This window comes from Sciurus vulgaris, assembly GCF_902686455.1.
Source record: "Sciurus vulgaris genome assembly, contig: HiC_scaffold_375_arrow_ctg1, whole genome shotgun sequence".
Lineage (NCBI taxonomy): Eukaryota > Metazoa > Chordata > Mammalia > Rodentia > Sciuridae > Sciurus > Sciurus vulgaris.
The window spans coordinates 1-18,372 of NW_027632668.1; the positions used below are offsets into that span (position 1 = coordinate 1).

The 18,372-nt window shown below is 36.5% G+C and overlaps 1 pseudogene across 1 annotated transcript; it reads left to right on the forward strand.

Moving 5' to 3' along the window:
• The first annotated feature begins 7,014 nt into the window (after window positions 1-7,014).
• LOC306652639 (5'-AMP-activated protein kinase subunit beta-2-like) lies at window positions 7,015-17,029 on the forward strand (annotated as a pseudogene). Its single transcript has 7 exons — window positions 7,015-7,461; window positions 7,590-7,782; window positions 11,548-11,714; window positions 12,525-12,618; window positions 12,852-12,975; window positions 16,142-16,265; window positions 16,907-17,029. The product of its transcript is annotated as a 5'-AMP-activated protein kinase subunit beta-2-like (transcript).
• Window positions 17,030-18,372: the final 1,343 nt, after the last annotated feature.

Genomic DNA, 18,372 nt, shown 5'->3' on the forward strand with positions numbered 1-18,372 from the left:
AAACCCACGAAATTTAGCAAAACCTTTGAGTTCTGTTACGTGTATACATATCTTATCTCTTACTAGTAGATTTGTAAGATCTTTAAGGATGGTGACAAATATCTTTTTTTCACTATTTAATACAGCTAATAGTCCAATATAAAATCAATACCAGCACTCAGAAATCACTGATTGATTGATCATATAATTGAATGCCTTGTTGATAGGCCATGACTTCTATCTTCTCTACTTTTAGGTACGTGGAGAGCCAATATCATACCATTCAGGGAGGCTGCATTGATAGCATGGAAGGGATTACTGTTTTGCTGGAAGTCAAGCCTAATCTATCTCTTTCCTTCACTGACCCCAAGCTAACATTACAGTTATTTTTGGGACCATGTACTCTGCTCCAGTTTCATCTATATGTCCCTGGAAAGTGTGATGGGGTTTGAAAAGCCATCTTAACCACAGATCATCATATCAGGAAGCCTATGAAGACAGGAGTAATTGAAAAGAGTAATTCCATAGCTTCAACAAAGACAATGGACAGGTTTATGTTAGCTGTTATTTTCCTTGAGGTGATTATGGTTTATTTTTAGATGTCCCATTGTCAATGCCCTGGCTTTCATTGGGAAGCTCAATCTAGAGATGGCTTCCAAACCTAACAAGTTGGAACAACTCTCAGCTTCAAATTTCCCAGAAAATACTTTTATTTCTCTTTCAGAAGCATTGATCCTCTTTCTGCTTTTTTCTGCAATGAAATCCTGGGTTTTCATTTGTGTTGATTCATCCCCCCTTACTTTTGTAGTCTGTCAATTTTTTCTTTCAATAATTTCTAGACTGTGAGCTCAGGGAATTCTTTAGTCATTTTTATATTATGTCCTTAGGCATGTTGATTATCAAATATTATGGTGGGGACCCTAAATCAGCATCTCTAACAAATGGCTGACTCCATGTAATTTTTCTGGTAGGATTTGATTTTCTATTAAAAGCTCAATTTTTGTTTGTTTTTAATATTATAACTATGTTTTCTGAGAGATAATATAAATAATGATCTTAAAATAGTTGTCTATGATAAGACATTTTGTTTTACTTATTATTTACTAATGTACCTGATAAGTGGTCATTTTTGCTCCTCTCCCTAAGCAACATGTATTTATTTTCTTAATAAAAAAAAATTACTTTCAACTTTCTAGGCTCATAGGTTGTTTTAATAATTTAGCAACAACCCATGGGTTCTACTTTGTTTAGACAATTGGGATTTTTTTAAAGTAGTTGTCCTATCTTTTTTGATCTCTTAGTTTTCAGATTGAATCTAATCAGAATTTTACTTTAGGAAATAAGTAGCTGCCAACTATTGTAATGTGAACTACAAATGTGTTTTGTCTCCTCCTACTCTAATTTTCTCCCATTCCTTCAAGTAGATTCTAAGTAATAAAAATTTAAGGAGGTTATGTCTAAAACATAGGAATATTTTTCTAATAGCTCTTTTTCTTCTGTCATACTGTGTAGTTTTCAAAAACAGAGCAAAGAAATAGAAAGCAGAAACTTGGGTTTACATCCAGTGCTGCTGCTGCTATTTTTTTCTCGTATGTTGAAGTTTTGCTTTGTTCTAGTTCATGAGAAATTGTCAGCTGTCAAGCACAATGAACTCCATAGGGAAAGGTGCTGAAAGTACCAGTCAAGTGTATATTCATTAATAGCTGTTGTACAATATGTTTATAAATTTGGATTGCTGCCAAATTTTTAACTACAGGATAAATTTGAACAACTAAAAGTACATCCAACAAATACAAATGTACATAAGAGAATTAGAAATGTGAGAGCTAAAACTTCCTAATCACATGATTTTTGTTGTTGTTGTTGTTTTGCTTTGGTGGTGCTGGGAATTGAACCCAGGTCCTTGTACTTGCAAGGCAAGTGCTGTACCAACTGAGCTATATCCCCAGTCCTCACATAATTATTTGGACAGCTGCCTATCATTTCACTTTTTCAACAACTAAAGTACTGAAAGTTGATATTGTTTCTTATGTCTTTTTCCTTGTCTAATATTTATGATACAGGGGATTTGTCATCTATTAAAGTAGAACTAGTATTTTTTGATCTGCAGATTATTCTTCTTCAAAAGTAAATTGAATTTTTCTTCTTAAATTTTCTCCTTTTATAATATAAACTTACCTCTGTTTTAGAATGTAAGTGTATTGAATTAATAATCCTTTAATAATTTCTAATTATTACTAATAACATCCCAATATCCTCTTTAAAGTGTTTATTTTTAAATTGATTTGATTTCTATTATGCAAGGCTACCAAAAATGAAATCATTGATCATTTTCTCAATGAAGCTGAAAGCAAGATGTGAATAGAACATTGCACTCAAAACAATTCAAGATGCAAAGCCTTAGTTATTGATGCCTATGTACTAATATTCTACTTACATATTTTGCTCTTTATATTAAGATCATATACATGTATTTATATACATTAATGTAAAATTTTTCCAATTGTTTTAAATCTGGTTACCAAAGAAAAATGCATTCTTGTAATTCCAGAGAGTAAGAAAGTGCTCAAAACAGAAACCGAATAAGCATATGTCAAAGGGACACCAGAGCCATCATATAGTGGAAAATTTGAACAATAAAATAGATAACCTAGTATTAGAATATAAGACATAAAAATAGAGTCCATAGTGATATAAATAAATGATTAAATAAATAAATGAATAAATTAATAAATGATATAAAACAGACAACTCTCCCATACAAAAGAATTCTGAATTTATATAGTTTCTTCTCAAGGAGATGGAACACCATTTTCTACTTCTTAAATGGGCTGCATAGATTGACTTCCTCCCAAAACTTACAGTATGGAAAGGAGGAAAAAGTGAATGCAGTGGAAAAATTTGAAAAATACCACTACAGCTAGGTGATCAAGATTAACATCAACATGATAAGTCATACTGACAGTATGTACCCTTGAAATGATATGATAAGAAGGTCACTTACTTCTGTGGTATTTCTCACCTAAACCATAACACAGTTTAACCATGATAAAAGTATCAATAATCTCAAATTGAAAATATTCTACAAACTACCTGACCACTTCAAAACTTTCAAGATCATCAAAAACAAGGATTTTTTTAGCAACTGTCACAGTATAGAGGAGCCTAAGGAGATCTGTCAAAAAACGTAGTGGATATTCTGGAATAAAGAGAGGATAAATTTTAAAAATAGGTGAATATAAATAGTGTAGGCATTTTGATTAATAATAATGTGTCAATGTTGGTTTATGAGTTGTGACAAATGTACCATAATAATGTGTAAACAATAAGGAAAACTAGGTGTGGTATATCCAAAAACTTTGAAATATCTTTGCAACCTCTCTTAAATCAAAAACTATTTAAAAAATAAAAATTACTTTAAAAAAAGAAATGTATTTATTTGATTCAGGATTTGACCCAGAGCTACAATCTAGTGAAATTTTCTTAGAGGAAGAACATTAACTATACCATTAATTTATATTACTATGTGTTTACCTGATAACTCTCAAATTAAGTTGATCTAATATAACATAATCTAACTGAGCAGGAGGATTTGATAAAGTAAAGAGAAACAGCAATGAGGAACTCTAGGCAGCATGAGGAATGAAGAAGACATATACCCCACTTTGCTTTTTATGTTGATCCTGCTCCTTTGAAGTACTGGCCACCACTTCTCCTCATTGTAGTTATTTTCAGACCCATTTACTCCCCTTCATTCTGTAAATATTTTAGTATCAAGCTTTGTGCCTTTCTCTGTAAACATAACTAGTCCTAGATACTACTCATAGTATCTAGGTTATAACTTTAATCCATCCAACATATTAGTTAGGATTAGGTTTGGCCATATATAATAGAATAGCCCCATAAAATGATGTAAACAAGATGAAGCTTATTTTCCTCTCATATAAAAAAGTCCAGAGGTAGACAGGCCTGATATATAATAGCTCCATATATTTTTTTTTTTCTATCTGCTGTACTACTCTCAGCTACCTCACTGTCCAAGGTGACTGCTGGATTTCAGCCATTCAATGAACAGTCACACAGAAGGAGGGAGAAATGTAAGGACATACCCTTTCTTTTAAGCAGATTTAACTGAAGTTCCATATAGAATTTCCACTTAGATCTCACTGGAAGAATGTAATCACATATCTAGATACCAGGGAAACTGAGAAATATGTCTATATACAGAAAGACAACATAACAAGGTTATTGAAAAGGATGAGGGAATGAATATTAAAGTGGGTCTTTACTGCTCTCTGTCATCTCATTTTTCAGTTCTGTAACCTTATTCCAAGGATTTTATGATCATCTCATCTACCTACACCTATGATCATATCTAAGACCGTGCTAATAAATGCAACATCACTGAAATCTCAATGTCAAAATTCTATTCTCCAAACCATCTCTTACATGCTAAGCTCATCCCCTCTGGTACTTACTGCCATCAGCCAGTTCTTTGACTCCACTGGGTCCTCCATCAATCTGCTCTTCATTTTCCAGACCAACAGGTTTAAATTCCACCACCCAGCATTATAATCCCACTCTGATATACACTCTCAACTCCTTTGTTGCCCATACCTGCTTGGATAAACTTTACCTTGGTATGTGCCTGCACCCAAAAAACTAAATATGGTAAGACAAAAATACCACTATGGTGAATTGGCTTGTCTTAAATTCATAACCACCAAACATACCTAGACCTTCAGTACAATCTGCCATTAGCACTTAGGTTTTGTAGTCAATTTCTATCCTACTATTCTACTTGATTATTTCACACCTCCTACCTGTTCAAATGTCAAATACTTGTCTCCTCTCCTCAGTCAACTAATCACCTTGCTGCTGCTTTTCTTCCTCTAAGAGAACAGAAGCAAGGCTCGGGATATAGCTCAGTTGGTAGAGTGCTTGCATCCCATGCACAGAAGCCCTGGGTTCAATCCCCAGTCAGTCCCCGGGGAAAGACAAAGGAATTGGAGGTGAGAGGGGAAAAAGTAAGGATAACTAAAAGGAGGTACTCAGGCAGTCAAGAATTTGGAGGGGTGAGCAAGCAGTTTTGGTAAAATTGCACCTCTTCCCTTAAACTTTTTTTGATCAACAGCAAGAAGATGAGTTCATAAGGAAACAGAGCAATGAATGGGGGTGCAGTGTATTTTAAGTAGATTTTTCAACTTCATAATATAAGAATGGACTTTACAACAAACAATGCCACTCACTCAGAAACAATGGCCTGTGTGACTTGGAGTTCCCCAGCTTTGGCTGCCTTCCCCATCACTAGCCCTAAGTGGCATATCTTGTAAGAAATGTAGTGAGGAGTATTCCTGTACTCTTCACTCAGCAAATGTTTACTGATATCTTGCTTTCTACACGGTGTGTGCAGAATATGAAAAGGGATCAAATCTGGATCTATGCTGTTATCAACTGTCAAAGCAGTGATTCTCACACTTTAAAATACACTTGTTAAAATGCAGATTCTACAAAAACTACACCAATAATACAAATAATCCAACCAACAAATGGGCAAAGGAAATGAACAGACACTTCACAGAAGACCAACAAGCAATCAATAGATATACGAAAAAATGTTCAACATCTCTAGTAATAGGAGAAATGCAAATCAAAACTACACTAAGATTCCATCTCACCCCAATCAGAATGGTGATTATCGAGAACACAAGCAACAGTATTTGTTGGCGAGAGTGTGGGGAAAAAGGTACACTTGTACATTGCTGGTGGGGCTGCAAATTAGTACAGCCACTCTGGAAAGCAGTGTGGAGATTCCTTAGAAACTTGGAATGGAACCACCATTTGACCCAGCTATCCCACTCCTTGGTCTATACCCAAAAGACTTAGAATCAGCATACTACAGAGACACAGCCACATCAATGTTCATACCTGCTGAATTCACAAGGGCCAGATTGTGGAACCAACCTAGATGCCCCTCAGTTGACAAATGGATAAAGAAACTGTGATATATATATATATATATATATATATATATATATATATATACACACACAATGGAATATTTCTCAGCCATAGAGTATAATAAAATTATGGCATTAGTAGGCAAATGGATGAAGTTGGAGAATATCATGCTACATGAGATGAGCCAATCTCCAAAAACCAAAGGATGAATGATCTCGCTAATAAGCGGATGATGATACAGAATGGGGGGTGGAATGAGGGCAAGAACGGAGGAAGGAGGGACTGTAAAGAGTGAAAAGAGGGGTGGGAGTGGTGGGGGGAGGGAAAAAACAGAATGAGTCAAAAATTATTTCCCTATGTAAATGAATGATTACACAAATGGTATGCCTCTACTTCATGTACAGAGAAACAAGATGCATCTCATTTGTTTACAATTTAAAAAAAGCAGATTCTTGTTCTGTACATGAGGATGGGACCTCGGATCTGCATAGATTGTAACAAGCTCCCAGGTTATACATGAATGCTGCTGGTCTGTATATATAACACATATTGAGTAATAAAGGTTGCTCACAGGGAGTGATAAGTCCCATTATCATAAAATCTTGGTCTCCTCCCAACCCTAGAATTGTCTGTGACATTTTTATACATTTTGTGTGCCTCCTAATGTTATTTTTTTTTTTTTATTGCTCTTTCTCTTGGAGTTTATTTCTTCTGGAGTTAATCATTGCAAAAATGTTATTTCTTAGCTTATAAGACCATTCTCCTAACAATTCACTAATTTGTCAGGGTCTATTTACTATTAGACACTCCATTTCAAATTATTCCCCAGGACCCCAATTCAGGCTGACTACTTCTTCCTGTGGCTCTGCACAATATCAGTCTAGAACCTTGACCTCTAATTCCCTCTGTCTGGAGATGAAGTCCATGGTGTTATTCCTCTCCTGGTCACCGCTCAGAGATGCGACTCATAAAATGTTTCAGCACACCTGATGCCACGTGAGGCAGCCATAGAGAAAGCTGCACTGGTCCTGTGGCACTGAGGCCCTGGCGTCCTCTGAGCTGTCCACTCACCAGGCAGCGCTGGGCCCACAGCTCTGGTGCTTCGGTTGTGGCGACCCCACAGGGCGGTCCCTGTCCAGCACACCCACGCAGGCGCTGGAGGCTGTGCGCACCCACCATGGAGGTGGCAGCAGCTAGAGAGGTGGGTGAGCTGGGGAGCCGTGGGTAGCCGGCTGCAGGAGTGCACAGGAGTGGCCTCGTGCCAAGGAACTTGTAGCCATTTTAAGAAGAAACCCAGATCCCTGGCCAGGAGTTCAGCTTCAATTTCAATAACTTTATTGGTGGCCTTGCTTGCCCAACGGCCAAACACCAACACTCCCGTGGTGCCAGGAAGAGGGAGCGCATCGCTGGAGGTGATCCGGGTGCAGGAGTGGGCGTGGTACTGCGGGGGAGTCCCGAGGGCGGGTTTCCAGAGTGGGGGCTGCGGGAGACCCGGGGGGCTTGCGGGAGTTCCTGTAGGCGGTGAGGTTGGGGACCATGGGGCACGGTTTCCTGTGGCGGGGATTCGCTTCCCGGGTCCCCAGGCTCAGAGGCAGGGCTGGGGTGCCCCTCACACGGCTACTGGGTTGTTTGTTCCCTGCCGGGTGTAGCTCTCTGCACTAAGTGGACCCTGAATCAAGCTGCAGCCAGGGGAAACATCACCAGCGACCGGGTGTCTGTGGAGCGTCACCGCACCATGGCTGCATGCGCAGAGGGCAACGCAGCCATGCCCTGGGCAAGGAGCATAAGATCATGGTGGGGAGCATCAGTGACCCAGGCGTCTTCAGCCTGCTGGACTGCAAGGTACTCATCTCCGTGCCCCCTACCGTGGTGGCGCAGCTGCTACTTGGCTTCTGGACTCCTCCTCCTTTCCTTGGCTCCTTTTCAACACACTAAACTGAGTTACAGGAATATTTTTTTTTTAATTAAAGGGATATTCCGGGGAGGGAGGCATTGAATCGTAAATTCTTCTTGTGGTGCTGCCTCAATATAAGGCAAACGTGGAATTTTTTTTTTTCTTGGTGGTTTGACCAAGCCTCAAGCCACATATTTAGGGCAGGAACCATAGACTTCTCCCCCGCCCTCACCATCCTTGAATCTTCTAACAATTTATAGGTTGTAATCTTTGGTGGAAAACTTGAGGGGGTAGATTGTTTGAGCCACTGGCCCTAGCTAAGTTGCTTACATTTTCCTTGAAATGGCTAAGTGATTTTTTCCTGGAATTTTCTATTTGTTTGGATCCTTTTTGCTCTTTTAGGAACTCTGCACTTTTGGTTATCTTCCTCCTTGGCATGGCTGTGGGCACCCACCACTTGTTAACTAGAATACTGTGCCTAGACTTGGAGATCAATAAAGGGCATCATTTAGTTGACTGTTCAGTTTTTGTCCTATATTTTGTAGTTGTGGTGACTATGCTTTCAGGCCAGCTGTGCTTTCAGACCAACTTCTCAAGAGGGAGAGCCAGTGATTCCCAGATAGCTCCACTCCATGGTAGTCCTTTAAAATTTTTCCTTAGCCTACAACAATTCATTTCTTCCCTGAAAACCTTGCTTTCAATTGAAGGAGTTACAGGAAGAGGTCAATTGTGTCCCCCCCTACAGAAAAGACAGATGGAGCTGACAGCAACGTGATTACCATTCTAATGTTTCTAATAACTTAGAAGGGTCAGCATAAATACATTTAATTCTTTCTGGTAGGTTGTTCAGGGGTGAAATAGAAAAATGGAGGGATTGAGGAAATTGGGGGATATGTTTGAGGCTTTATAGAGAAATTAGTTTTATTTGCCACAGCAGTAGTACATGGAATTTGGATGCTATGGTTTATTTTTTTTGGATCCCAATTGAGAACATCATCATAGAGGGAGAAATAAGAGTGGTTGAAAGGGGCATTTCATGGGACTTTTTCTCCATTCCTTTCTTTCCTCTCCCACTTCAGAACTTCTTCCTCATCATGTGGTCTGTCTACCCAGCCATCTGTATTTACTTCTTTAAAACTTTCCCAAGGTGATCAACTTCATTGTATTTTTACCCCCTTTCCTACATCAATGACTCAGGATTTAAATACATCATATTTGTCAAACCATGACTGAAGTCATTGGTATCCTGAATTAAAGCCAAATTTTTCTGTGTGAATTGGGGCCTATTCTGAATCATTCTTTTCCTCACTCCATTCTTGCCATTTGGAAAACAAGAAAATGGTTCATATAATTCTTATGGTCCCATGCAAATCTAAGGGTTTTTGACCAACCCATTTCTTCCGTGTTTTACTAAAGCCTCTTCAAACTATAATGTTAATTGTTGTTTTGCCTCTTTTATCAGTGGTTCTGCTGTTTTACTTAAAGCAATCAACCTTTTTTATAGTCAGTTGCATTAAATCCTACCACAGAAATGTCATGTCATAAGTGGAAGTTCTTTGCTCCAAATGTTGGAGCATTAGTAGTTTGTGGCTTTCAGATTCTAAATGAAAATCCTAAGTTGTAAAATAATTGATAGAAACAGTGGCGGTGGGGCCTCCATTGGATGCCAGCCTTTTGCAGCAGACTAATTCAGATGTTCTCAATCTTATTTATGTATTGGAATCACCTGAGATTTGTTTAAATACTTTATGGAATATTTGAATCATTCACAAAGTAAGGAGAACAGTGTAAAGAACCCTGTGTACCTCTTACCAAGTTTAGATATAGATGAAAGCATGAATAATGTATATAATCCATACCCTAATCTACTATTTCTCCACCAATTTTTTCCACCAATTTTTTGAAGCAAATTCCAGATGTCATAACAAATTATGATGTACCTCAAAATAAGAGGTTTTTTTCTCTCTCTATTTTAACATAATCACAGTCTGATCAGGGATGATTTTAAAAATAGATTCCCAGATCCTATGTCTGAATCAGAATCTTAGGTTATTCTTAGGCATATGCAAAAATTCCTGTCTAATGCAGCCTGTCAGACAGAATGCATTGCTTTTAGAATATGGATACTAGGGTTTTTCTTATGCTAATTCCTTGTAATATTGTAAAAGCCTCTTCAGTTTTTTTTTTTCAGATTTTTTTCTTTTAGTAAATTAAGTAATTAATCTGTGCTTCTGGGGCTGGAACCCAAAGCCTCATGCATTCTAGGCAAGTGCTCTATCACCAGGCTACAACCCCAGACCTTGAATTTTATTTTAGATCATGTGCCTAGTTTCTCAGACTGTAGTTTTGAGGAATAGTGAGAGACAGTATGGAAAGTAGACTTTTCCATTCTCCACCACCACTACACACAAAAAAAATCCTAAGTAAATTAGCTGGTCTTTTTTTTTTTTAATGCACTTTATTTTGTTTGGTAATATCTTTACTTAACAGTGTAAAGTACTTTTTACCTGTTACCAGTTTAAGGCAGGGCTTAGCAAATATTTTCTGTAAGGGACAACATGGTAAATATTTTAGACTATGTAGATAATACAATCTTTCACAACTCCTTCCACAGTGGCATGAAAACAGCTGTAGATAATAGTCATACAAATGAGTGTAGATATTTTTCAGTAAAAACTTTATAAAAGCACCTGGCTTACTGGCTGCAGTTTGCCAACTACTGGTCTAAATTTATGGTAATAAAAAAAATAAACTAAGGAGTTAATATTTTTCAGAATCCTGCAAACTTTATTTGATTATATATTTTGATTATATAATTGTTTTTGTTAAAGGAAATGTTTTTATTGTCTGTCACTGTTTGAGGTGCCAAAGTTTGCATTCCTATACCTCAAATAAAATAAACCTGTCATAGGTGAGCAAGTATGATTTCATAACCACTTTTTGGTTCTAGTACTGTCTCTCATTAGCTAGGCCAAGTCCTCTACCGCTAAGCTACATTCACACCCACTATTTCTCCATTTTATAAAATCAGTGGTCTTTTTTAAAAATTTTATTAATTAACTGATTAATCTGTATTTGTGGGGCTTGAACCCAGGGCCTCACATAGGCTAGTCAAGTGCACTGGCACTGAGCTACTTCCCCAGACCTTTAATATTAAATGTTTAATATCTCTTCTTTTTGTGACTTATCTAAAGTAGAGTTTATAATTTTTTCATGAAGTTTGGTATCTGTAACTTTCTTTACAGTTGATGATTGAGATCTGTTTATAGTTGCTTGTGAAAAATATATACCTGAATTAATTTTTAAAAATATAGCCATCTTTGGTCTTCAGTTTTTTCTCTCTCTTAAGAGGTACTCAGAAGTGTGTTATAATTGCCTGCCTATGAATTAAACTGGCAGTAGGGAGTAGGGTTTTCTTTTTCTTTTCTTTTTTATTTTTAAGGGCAATCTTGAGGCTCTGAAGGGTAAGTAATTTATGCAAACTCAAAAGTTAGAATATGATTTATGCAGCACTTGAGCATAAGCCCTTTGACCATTTTTGGTTCAAGATGAGTTCTTTTTCTGTGGTTTCTAAAAATCTGATTTATTCTAATTTTAAGGCTTATTTCCTTAGCTGAAGTCTAGCACCTCTCTCTACTCTAAGAAGGAGAATGATATTTTTAAGAATTATTGGGTCACAATTTATTCTACAGATAACCTATTCCTTCTTACAGCTCCCTGGGGGCAAAGAGTTTGTATCATGGCAGCAGGATTTGCATGACTCCATAAAGCCCACCCAGCAGGCCCAGCCTACTGTTATCCACTGGTCTGAAGGAGGCAAGGAGGTCTTCATTTCTGGGTCTTTCACTAACTGGAGCACCAAGATTCTACTGATTAAGAGGTGAAGATAAGTGTCTTGGTTGAGTCTGAGGGGTCCAGGAATAGAGCCTGACCTGTTATCCTTTCTAATAGAAGTGAACAGGCTAGACTTCCCATCTCCACACTCTAGATGCTTTCTTTGGAATATGTCCTATTCTGTGACCACTTAGTATCTATGGCATTATTTTTTAACCTCATTGTGAGTCATATGCATTACCACTTAGAATCTCATTACCTCAAGAGAATTTATAACAGCTTTGTGGGTGTATTCTTTAGGATGGTGTTACACAAGTCTTTTCTATGCTTGGAGGAAGCCTGTAACTGACAGAATCTTTCTGTTACTTCTGTGCTAAAGCAAAATGCACTGTAAAATTAGAGGTGGTAGTGTTATGTGGTACTTGCAGAGCAATGATGAATTAACTGATTATTAGAATGGCCCAGATAACCAGATAGGTCATTTTCCAGTAATGGCTCACCAAAATATGGAAAGTATCTTAAGGACTCCTATATCCCAAGTATGTTAAGGTGCTTATATTTGTGAGGGTTCTGTTTTGCTAGAGCAAAATAGTTATACCAAGGTGAACCATTTTGGGAGATCATTGACTATTTTTTTCTAGGCATTGGCTTAAGAAACAAAGTTGTTGGAGGGGTTGGAAACATATGTCCAAGATGATATAGATAAAGAGATTGGATGTATACATTATTTTTTACACAAGGGACACAGTGGCTTAGGGATATGGGAAGTCATTGGCATAATACTATAATTACCACTTGGTTTTCTATATTCTGTCTTCTTAAAGGAACTTGACTGACCTTCTGTTTTCTTCTACAGCCATAATGACTTCATTGCCATCTTGGATCTCTCTGCTGGGAGAGAACCAATACAAGTTTTTGTAGTTGGACAGTGGGTTCATGGTCCATCAGAGGTAAGGCTTTGATTTCCAAAGGTCACCATGACTTAGCAGCCTCATTTTAACTATCATTGCTCTCTGAATTGATGGTAGTAGTTCCCTTACCCTAAAGAATTCCTCTCAATAAAAGATGGAGATGCTGAGTATGATCATTTGTAACCTTTAATAGATGCAGAGAGGAGGATGGGTGGAAGAGAGGGATTTGAAAAGGGAATTCAAGAATTTTTTTTTTCTGCTCATTGTTTCAGTCTATGGTTATGAGTCAGGTTGGCAGGATTACCAATTTGACCCATGTCAAGAAATCCGATTTTGAGGTGTTTGATACTTCAACAAAAACTAGATTCATGGAAAGCTGTGAGACATCTTGTTGAAGTAATTTTATAATATTTGCTCTCTTTTGCCTTGTCTTTCTTGTAAAACCGAAGTGGTTTTTAAATTTCCTTCTTGAAAGTAATCTTTTAATTTTGTTTTGTATTTTCATTTCTTCTCAGGAATCTTCTGAATCATTTATATATGTGCACATATTTCTTATATAAACATTTAGATCCTATTCTTTATACCAAAAGAGTCTCAGTCTAGTGTACTTTAACTTTTTAACCAAGTATCTACAGTAAGACATTTATTTTGCATTGCAGCCCAATACACACATACACAGATATACAGATGTGTAATATGTGGTATAATGTTTGCCTTTATTCCCTGCGATGTATTCTTTTGTTTCTTAAAAATATTTATTTATTGAGGTACTGAAATTGAACTCTGAGACCCTCTACCAACTGAGCCATAAGCACAACCCCATTTATTTTGAAATAGGGTCTCACTAAATTGCTGTGACTGACCTTGCATTTGAGATCCTCCTGCCTCAGCCTTTTGGGTCACTGGGACTACAGGCATGTGCCACAGAACATGGCTGCTATTGTATTTTTTACAGACCAATAGTGGGCTATAGCCTATTGTTTGAAAACTCTTTCTAGTAATATTTCAAGTTTTCCATTGACCTCTGGTGTTATCATCCATCAGAGACTAGATGTGCCTCATTTGTCTTACTAAGCTGCCTCAGCTTAAACTGCCAGTTTGATAAATCAGTTGTAAGTTCTGTAGTTTTATGAAACCCTACAAGTATAGTAGTCATTGGGGAAAAGTAGCTTAAAAAACAACCACACACACAATATCAGGCAATTCTTTTGCATATAATCAAAATTTTGTAAATTTTTGATTTAAAAAATTCCCTGGTATCAGAAAAGATCTCTATATACTTTTGTTTGATTTTATTTTATTTTATTTTATTTTTTCTTGCAGTGCTGAGGATTGAACCCAGGACCGTGTGCTTTCAAGACCACTCTATCAGCTGAGCTAAATCCCCAGCTCCTTTTGTTTCCTATAATATTATTTTTCCAAGACCTTCATCTCTACTTAATTTAGTATGTCAGTAATGCAAATATTCTCCAAACCACATTCATAATTACCATTTTGCTACTTTACAGTAAGAGATATGCCTGTCTAAGGAACTGTGTTTATGCTGAGTATTCTCACTTTGAATTCAAAACTTGCCTCTACTGCTAAGTAGTTTTACCATTGTGGACAAGGCCCTCAATTCTTTTGGTTCTGTATTCCATAACAGTAAAATCAGGGGTTGGACTCAGTGTTTCGCAGCACTCACAAGTTCTGAAGTGGAACATATTAATAATCACAGGGCATAAGGGTGACATGTTGTTTCCAAAACTGCATAGTATAATTATTTAGGAAATTTTGGATAATAATGTTTTCATTATATAAGCTCTCAAAGTTAAGCTAGACATTCTTTTTGACTGGTAGGCAGAGATTTAAAAGGGTTTAAAGATACCAAATTAAATCATGAGGCCACTGGTAACTACATTTTCGCATTATATGATTCTGGCAAAGCAACCAATGAATAATAGTCAATCATAACTATACAGAGAGAAGACTAGCATACTTTTGATATTTCTCACTTCCCTCTTTCACCTAATTTCGCAATCCATTCAGGTGAGCCTTAGAATACATTTTTATTAGGTTTTAATTTGCACTAAGTTTAGTGTAGCCAGTTACTTAACCAATTTGTATTTTTTTTGGATGATGATGATGATGAAAAGGAAATTAAAAAAAACTATTCTGTGTACTTCCCAGCAATGTTTTGTGGATTACATGATATAATAACTGGATGTGCTATGGAAAGTTTTTAAGATATTGTGTAATATCACTGTATTTATTAATTTTGCTTTTGCTTCATATATGTTTAACTGAAATCAGTTCTTTAAATGAACTATTATAATTTTCCACTGGAGACTCTAAAATATTTTTTTTAAATCTTTAAACAAAATCAGTTTTCTTTATTGTTAAATTTTTCCTTCTATGATGCATTATTTTTTCCATTTTTGAAGTATAATTTACATACCATAAAATTTATCCTTTAAATTGTATGGTTTCATAAGTTTTAGTATACTCAGAGTTGTGTTACATTACCACTAGTTCCAGAGCATTTTTATCATCCCCAGAAGAAACCCTGTATGCATTTGCAGTCACTTTCCATTTCTTCCTCTCTTATACTCCTATCAACCACAATTCTACTTTCTGTTTTATGGATTTGTCTATTCATGATATTTTTTGTGAGACTTTTTCACTTAGCTTAATGTTTCAGGGTTCATCCAAATTGAAACATGTATCTATTTATGACACAATAATATACCATGGTATGGATATACCATTTTGTTTATTTGTTATTGATAGACTTTTGTATTGTTTCTGTTTTTTGGTACCATAAACATTAGCATACAAGTTTTCATGTGGACACATATATCTTGGATATATACCTGGGAATGTAATTGTTGAGTCACATGGTAACTTTCTGTTTAACTCTTTGAGGAAATACCAAACTGTTTTCCCATGTGGCTATGCTATTGTAGATTCCCTCTGGCAATGGGAATACTGTAGTTTGAAAGTTCCAACTTCTCCATCTTTGCCAGTTAATCATTTTAATTATAGCCATCCTAGTGAGTATGAAATGGCATCTTACTGTGGTTTTGATTTGCATTCCCTTAATGGCTATTACATAGCTCTTGTAGTATCAGAAATCTTAGAGTTTGTAACCTTGTTATGTATTGCTTGGGTGGGGGAAAAATGAAATCTAATTTGTTCACATTGTTTGAAATTTTGCAAGGCCTCTTCACATCCATTATCTTTTAGTTTCCTCAATAACATTGGAAATAGGGCAAAGATTCTTTTTATTTTTATGGATGAGGAAACTGACTGTAGTAAAGGCATTTTCCAAGGTTGTAAATCTAATAAATAGGGTAACTCTTTCCTTACCTCAAGACTATGACCCCTCTCCTCTTCATGGAATTGTTTTGCCATGTTAGGAAATTTTTTCCTTGCACGACTTGACACTTGTAGATGCAATGGGTTAAAAGTTATGATTCATGACTTATATATTTAACATTAGTGGCCATGTATTTTTCTATGCTTTGTCCTAATTTTTGTACTTTTGCTCATATTTGTGGAAATATCTTTTATATCTTTCCAGCTCACCCCCTGGGCCTTATGTTCGAGAAATGTATGTATTTTGATCTGAAGAGAGATTCAAATCCCAACCCACCCTTCTTCCTCACCTACTCCAATTTATTCTTAACAAGGACACTAATATTTCTGCAAGTATCCTGATAAAAGTGCTGGAGGATCTGGGGAACTGTAGGATTAATTTGGCCAAAATTCAGTAATCCTAGAGGTTGGGATTACTATAAAGGTATATTGAGATTATAAATCATATACATAGGAATAGCACTATAGAATACTTTTATCAAGCCTTGTTTGTTAGCTTATTCAAGAAATAAAATCGAAGCTTATAGATGTCTCTGAAAAAAATCAGGACTACAGTGTATTCTAGAACTAATTTCTGAGATTTCTATTCCAAGGAATACTTATCATTTGGGGATATACAAAAGAGTTACCACTTTTGTTTGCATATAATTGACTTCTGTATTTATTCTCATTGACTCTAAGATTACTTTTGCCATTTAATGCATATCTTACATAGTTGTCATAGGTAAGATTTTTGTTTTAGCTGTGTTAAGATTAGCAGATCTTGATGCTTAGGGTTTCTGCCATGAACTGAGAATTTTCTAAATTTTCTGTAATAAGAATGTATTATTGATAAATACTGGAGCAGATACACTATTGAAAGGAGATAAAGATAAGGTGTTCTTAACAGTCCCAGAAAGCTCTAAGAAAGAGTAAGCTGATGGTTTGTCCATACAACTGATGTATTCTTTTAAATTTTTTTGTTTCTTAGTGTGATCCAGCCTTACTTCCTGAGCCCACCCATGTTATGCTGAACCATCTCTATGCATTATCTGTTAAGACAAGTGGTATCCTTGGTTCTTCACATCTCAGCTATATGAAAGATTATGGGTAACATGTTGTGCAGTGGTTACTTGCTCAGTTACTTCATTTTACTTGAAGGTGACAGTAATGGTTAAGAAAAACTTACTTTTTAGTCAGCGGGTCATTTGTTTTTAATTTCATTCACTGTGTTCTGGCTGACTGACTTGTCCAGTGATTGAACAGTCTATTTTATTTCCCAGTTTCTTTTTGGGTCGCTAGAACCTTTATGCCACCTACTTATTTGAGTTCATAGCAGTAAGACATCATTTGCTGAAAGTCATGTTTAGCTTCTAGTTCAAAGAATACTTGAATGTGATAGTAAGACTTCTTTCTCTCATTTTAAATGTGGAATTCAGCTACATTTAGGTGCCACTATCATATATACCCAAATGCTTGCTTCTATCCTGTACAGTAGGTAAAGGAGAAATGTGACCAGACTTGCCCTGTCCCCTCTAGCTCTAGAGTCCTTCTTGCTTTCTCTGCTATTTTAGATTCTGGGATGAAAATTTCTGTTCTGTTCTATCTTGTCATGTCTGGGTTTAGGCTGTTAGAATAAAGTTATATAGCTCTGTGGCTGTCAAACGAAGCTGGTCGTGATCAGAATGACCTGGGAAAGTTTGCGAGCATACAGATTTAGTGACTCCACCTCCAAAGATTTCAAATAAGAGCATCAAGATCCAGTCACATCCCTAAAGTTTTTGTGTTATTTTTATTTTGAAACAGGGCCTCACTAAGTTTCTGAGGCTGTATTTGAACTCGTGATCCTCCTGCCTCAGCCTCCCAAATCATTGAGATTATAGCCATGCACCACCATGCATGGCACACTGCTTTTATTTCATAGATGTGTGTAGCTAGATTAGGGAAATCACTGGTAGAGTGACTGTACTAGATTATATGGTAATATGGAAAATTTAAAAATATATTTTTGAATTTCACTTTTATAATTACTTGTGAACTATTATTTTTAACCCCAGTTTTATAGATAAACTAAGGCTCAGAGAAGGTCAAATTGCTAGTAATTAACAGAAAGGACTGAGATTCAGTCTCCTTATCCTAATTCCATGTTATAGCCTCTGTGTCATCATGCCATGTTTACCAAATAGGTCTTTCTTTCACCTGCTTCTCATTACTACAAAATTTTTGGTAGGATTGTGTGTGCTGGTGTGTTTTACTATGGTTCAGATCCAGGGCATGTGCATGCTAGGCAAGCACTCTACCCCTGAGCTCCACCTCAGCATTTTTATTTAATTTTGAGACAGGATCTTGCTAAGTTGCCCAGGCTTGACCTTGAACTTGCCTTAGCCTCCTGAGTAACTAGTATTACAGGCATACACCACCATGCCCAATTAAATTTGAATTTTTACCCACCTTTTC